The sequence below is a fragment of the Lagopus muta genome, chromosome 3 (genome assembly GCF_023343835.1).
Source record: "Lagopus muta isolate bLagMut1 chromosome 3, bLagMut1 primary, whole genome shotgun sequence".
NCBI lineage: Eukaryota > Metazoa > Chordata > Aves > Galliformes > Phasianidae > Lagopus > Lagopus muta.
In genome coordinates this window covers 55,092,631-55,099,301 of record NC_064435.1, presented here as the reverse complement: position 1 = coordinate 55,099,301, position 6,671 = coordinate 55,092,631, and positions in this window count along the sequence as shown.

Genomic DNA, 6,671 nt, shown 5'->3' with positions numbered 1-6,671 from the left:
GAGGACACAATGGTATATTATCATACTATTAAGTGTAGATGAGGTTATCATGCTATATAACCTTTATATACTTCATAATGTTGTTTCATTATTATTTCTTATCACTACCCCAGCTGCATGTCAACAGCATTATGATTGTTTAAAGTCTGTATGTTTTCAGATCTAAGAACTGAAACTTATAAAAGGTCTACAGAGGAGGAAAATGTTTCAATTCATTCCATTATTTTCTTAATTTCTCCAGCCCTCAAAATCCTTTGTAGTTAAAAGGAAACACTATCACCCCCTCTCTAAAGGATTAACTTGTGCTTCCAACTGATCCCTACAGAAAGGAAAAGATTTCAGCTGATTGCCAATTTTTTACAATATCCACCCTCTGAAATTCAAGTTTGTCTTTATTTTTTTTTTCCTTAAGGGTCCCTGATGTTTCTTCCTACAATACCACCTTCAAGTTCAATTCCAAAAATGCAACTTTTTATATATATTTCCCTCTTGAAAGGGGCAGGATAATGTAATAGCTTTTACAGTTCTAAGTGTATGTGGCACCAGATTTTCTTATGCCTCCCAGTGCTGCAGATAGAAAACTCAGATTCTTCTAGTATCCTTTTAGAGGTAGGAAATCACTCATTATGCACTTTTTTTAATTACTTTCCACTATTTTAAAAAAAAACTGTGGCCAAGCTCCTTGGAGGTTTTTGGTTTCTTTCCTACAGAAAAAACTCACAGTATTTGACATGCCCTTCAGCATCAGTACTTTTGCACTAGAATATATCTTCCCTTTGTTCATTATCAAAATCTATTTGTGTATTTCCATTGGGAAATATCTGAACTCATAAAGCAACGAGAAAGAGCACTAATCCATTCATTAGCTGAGCATTTGATCTTTTCCAAGGCAATCAGGACAGGAAAAAAAAAAAAGAGAGGAAAAAAAAAGTTGTTTCTGATAGGTCTTTGAAGACATAATATTTAAAAAAATCTCAAGAAGCAGCCTACCAAATGTCTTAAAAGATGTGCAGATAGCAAATTATGAAGCCTAAAATTTTTACATAATAGGTAGTTACATGATCGGGGGGGAAAAAAAAAGGAGCAAAATCCCTGCAATGTAAAATATTGCTATTCATCTTCATCCAATATCCACTCTACTGGTATTGCATCTCTTGCATATTAAAACATAAGGATGAATTATTTTTTCCCTACTTCCCTCAATTTTTTTTTTCATCTTCCTCCAGCAGTTTCATCACCTCTGCAACCCAAAGTAAGCCTACAATGTTATATGAAATAGATATGTCTGGAGTCATACTGACATAAGGATGACAGGGTCAGATTATTTTCTTATACACATTTCAATGAGATTATTTTATGCCTCTAAACACATTTGTGGAAACACTCCTTTGGCAAGTACTGGAGGAAAAAAAAGGTAGTTCAAATTTCCTCTTGCTCAGCTTCTGTGTGCTGAAGTATTTATATGGTGCAGATTTTACTTTGGTTCAGATACCAATCTCAAATACCCTGAAAGAACAGTTAGGCAGGATTTTAAGATATGGTAATTTTGTGCTGGCCACAATGTTAATTTCTCTGGAACCAAAAAATAGCATCATACCAGACGCTCTGGAAAACAAAAAAGCAAAAACAAAAAACAAACAAAAAAACCCAATTCCTTCCCAGCTGAAACTAAGGCATAAGACTAATAATCTCTCATCTAAAGTAAAAACATAAGCATATGCATATGTTACACCAAAGGTCCACACAGCTCAATATTATGTTTGTCACATAAGAACCAAACTATTCAAAAGACAACACAAATATGAAAAAAATCAATTGATGCTTCCTTCAAAAGCCCTCATAGCCACCTCAAGTCATTGTTGTATTTAGCAGAACTTCATGCATTTTCTGAACTACCTACATTCTTGTCATCCACCACAACCACCAGTAAGGAGTTTCACACCTGAAGGTCTGCTGTATGAAAAACTTCCTCTTTTTGTTAGTTGGGTTTTTGGTGGTGGTGGGTGTTTGTTTGTTTGTTTGTTTTTTTAACTCCTCCTTCCTGCACTTACTTTTTGTCCCCTAGATCTTGTTTTGGGAAAGGCAACATATGATCCTACTTCATACTCCTTGCATTACTTAAGTGAAATTGTTTTGTAGCCCCCAGCCAGGGAACTACATGTTGTATCAACATGGAGCTGGACACAGTGACACTGAGTAATGGCAGGTCACATGCAGGGCAGGCAGACTGTGAGCAGCAGTACTTGCTATAAATGGAGGCTCACTTTTCTGGCATATTATTCTTACTCTTGTTATGACAGCTCTTGTGAACTGCTGCTTTAAACCATGAAAAGCCTCAGGCACTAGTATGTATAGGGGAGTTTTCTAGAGACTTCTAGAAACAAATACTTAATCTGCTCCCTCAGACTGCAGAGTAGCTTCCTTCAAGCTGTCAAGCAGTAATCATTACCATACCACAGAAACCAGACAAGGGCTAACCCAGAGGCCTTGCAGAGAGCCCCTTCACAGGGCTATGTGCCTTGGCACACAGTACCAGAAACTGGATATGTTTATATTGTTATTCTCCCCAGCATAAAAGGGCAATGAGCAAAGAATATGGTTTATCTTCAGGCTCCATTGTGGGTCTTAATATGGATATCCCATACAGCAAGCATGCCAGTGATGTTGCAAGGGGCACTGGGGAAAATGGCACCAAAACAGTGATTAAAGCCCTGAGGGATATTGGGTTGTAAACAATCAGGTTGGGTAAAATGTGGAGCATGGGGAGAAGTGTCATAGCTACAGCGCTAAAGAGGACTGATGCTTCTACTCACTCAGTCTGATGGAGGGAGGTGTAAAGAACTGTCTGCATCATAAGGCATAATAACTTCTTAGAGAAAATCAAGAATTTTAAACATTGCTACTCTTCAGTTAGATTTCCTTATACTTAAAAATTACATTTTATGAAAAAAAAGAAAACCAAAACACAATATTAATATCTTTTTTAAAAATAAATTATAAAACCATTTCTGAGAGCTCTTTTTCTAGCTATTGTATCTCATATAAAATATTACAAATTTTACAAGCATAATACTGTTCCAGTGACTGAACACACTGCCTTCAATTTTAAAGCAAACTTCTACCAAACCAAACATCAGTTTCCTAACTGCAAAATGTAATATTCATGTTTGAATTAGCAGAGCTGGGGAAAACAAAAACAAAACCCTCCACATACTGCAGCTGAGCTCAAGATTAATTCTGATATAAATAAATCTATATATAATTAATCAAATAATTTTGGTATTAACTACAATTTTAAGTGACTCTTGGAGGGATAGCTAATTCACTGAAAAGTTACATGAAATAAATTTTTATGTATGATATAGGTCTTCCTCAAATTAATATTAAGTTGTATTTTTTATATTTTAAAAAATGTATCACTTTCATTTATGTATTATGTAATGATATTTTTCATTTTTTTTTTCATTTTTTTGTCTTGAGCACAGGTTTGGCAATGCATAATAAATGCCATTGAATTCTAACTATATTACTCAAATTATAAATGCTGATTTTTTTTGTTGTTGTTTTTTCAAAAAACTTTTAGATTCAGTTTTGTATGTAGCTTTTTAGAAAAAGGATTTGAAAGTGGAGGAGAGATGAAGATGGGGATTACTTCATGTACTTATTCCAGGCATTTTCTGTCTTTGAAGTATGGACACAAGGAAACAGCCTCGCGTTATGCTGGGATGAGTTTAGATTAGATATTAGGAAGAATTCCTTCACACAAATGTGATATGATTATGTATTGTCCAGGGAAGTGATGGAGTCACTGTCCCTGGAGGTATTTAAGAAACATGGATGTAGTGCTTAGGGACATGATTTAGTGGACTTGATGATTTTGAGTCGTTGCAACCTAAATGATTCAAGATTCTATGGCATTAGCCATGATTTCATTAAGCTTCCATCTTGTGCCTCCAGCATTTCACTCTTCCACTCTTCCATTTATGAAGCTGATTGAATGTGAGATAGGAGTAATAAGGATTACAGGTATCTTGATTATAAACATTTCAGACCTGCTTGCCTCAACTGTAAAGTAAACTGCTACTCACCTTTCTTTGCTTACCATTTGAGAATGCATTCCATTTTCACCAAATTCACTGGAGTGAACAACAGAACAAAATCAGAGAATAACACGCATTCAAGATGGAGAGTAATCACACATGCATACCAAACTTGTAATAACATCAATCACAGTAGGAAAGAGAAGGTAGATTTTTCTTAGGTGGCAAAAACTATGAGATGTCCCTGGATTTTGGTTTAGGACCTAAGTTACAGAATATACAACAAAGTACATATCAGCTGTAGACAATAATTGACAATATGAATGCTCATTACTAGCTATCAAGGTATTTTTGTTTGCTTTAAAAACGCATTTATAACTAGACCCTTGGGGGGCAAGTGTTTTCTTAAATATGAGAGTAAGTTTAAGTAAGCCACAAGTAGAATAAAACATTAACTATGCATATCCTTCAAGAGGTAACAATTCCTTACCTTCTGAGATATATATACATCTATATATATAATAATATATATATATGATTTTCCAGAGTTGAAAAGGTTATTCATTTTAAAAAGAAGATCTAGGAAAGCATCAAGTGAACATGTGAAAATCAACACCAAATATTATTTCATACTTTGGAAATAAATAAGAACTCTTGCCCATCTTGGTACATCTGGAGCAAGACTTCTGTAACAAATTCTCATACTGTTATTGTTTTGTTTGTTTGTTTAGGAAAAAAAGATGCATATAACTTGCAGCAGATACGCAAATATTGTAAAAATCATGTTCTTGAAAATTTTACACTTTGAAAACTAGGCATTAATACAATTTGTATATGGAAATACTTCATTTTGAAAAGTCCATTGAGAGTGGTAAAAAGAACATATGGAACAGCTATAATCTATAGAATCTAGATTTTTAAGTCAGATACTCAAATCTACAATGTCAGGTTGGTTTTTTATTTTCTTTAGTGTTAGAACTTCATCCAGGTATAGAACACTCCACAAATCTTCTTGTGAATGAAATTTTTATTTACACACTGTATCCAGAAGCAGATACATAAATCCTTATACAATTATTTCTCCAAAATGTGCAAGAAATTACTATAATTTTGTTTACAAACCAAAACACATTAAAATCAATGGACTTTGGATAATTCACTCTGTGGCGTGCTTAGTACAAATAGTGCACACCAGGTCTGAAACAGAGAAAAGTGTAAACTACAGCAATCTGGATTGCAAGTATTAACTTCATGGCACTCCATCATCACTATAAAAATTCTTTAACCCGACATAAAGTCATAGAAAATTCTCGAAGATTTTTTCACTATCTTTGTAGAATTTAGGAGTTTCCAGACACATCAATACCGTATAACGAACTACCATCTTGTCCATTTTTTATTTATAAAGGATGTTTCTAATTTTTATTCTTTGCAGTCATAAAAAGATTGAAAGAAATGAAATTCATCCATAGCTTAGCTCAGAAATTGAAAATACAGTAACAGAGAAATACTTCCTCAACAGAATCATAGCCCATATATTGCTGGTATGCCGTGTAAAATTTATAATTCCAGTATTCACATAGATGAAATGCATCACAAGAAAAACTGCACAGATTTCACTTAGCCCAGCACCCAATATTCAAAGAAAGAAATTGGCCTTAACAAAATGTAAAGTCAGTTCATTGATGAACAAAGAATTTAATTATTAATTGCATTTCTGATCCTTCTGATAGGAAAACATCTTTATCAAAAGATGATATTTGCTTTGTCAAGAGCAGAATAAGTGCTGTATCCTTCAAATTGATAAAAGAATACAACTTTCAGTTGTTTATAACACTGACCTATAAATTTTTTAAAAAAGAAAAAACAGTGCAAAATTTTGTATGTTCAAATAACAGATATTGTTTTACTCTTCTAATCAGCGAAACACAAGTGTTACCAATAATTTCAGTTATTTCATATGCTCAAAAAAAGAAATTTTATTTCAAAGTTTCATTCTGAAAAACATTGTTCCACAATTCAGTTGCATAAAAGGCCTATCTTTTGAACCCTTAAGTTGTTGTGCTGAATAAATAGTTACTTTTCTACTCTATGAAAATGATAGTCACTTAAGTTTTTCTTAGTGTAGCTATTTTAAAAGTCCTCAAAATATCTGCAGTTACTTTCCTTTTTGTTTGTCAAGGACACATTTTTTCTCTAAATTTTACGAAGTAGACATAAAACAATTTTTTCTGGTTACTCTGAGTATTTTAAATTGTCTCATAATTGTTACTGTGTTTATTCTATATTAATATCTCTTATATGAAGTTGTAATTACCCTTAAGGTTTTCAAAGTATTTTTTCTGGGTTCTTTCTCCTGGCTGTCCAATTACCTTAACATAAAACATACTGAGAAATTCTGAATAATGAAACCTGTAAAAATAAGTATTGGGTTTTTTGTTTTTGTGTTTTGTCTGCTTACTACTGAATTGAAGTATTTTGATCTCAGTAGAAACATCACCTCCATTTTTATCAAGAAACAAAGTGCTATGTGGTCCCCACATCCTAGGCCTCCAGTACTTTAAAACGTTCCTTTTGTGGAAGCTTTATAGGAGGGGGAAAATGACAAAAGTAAGTTGACCTGATTAAACA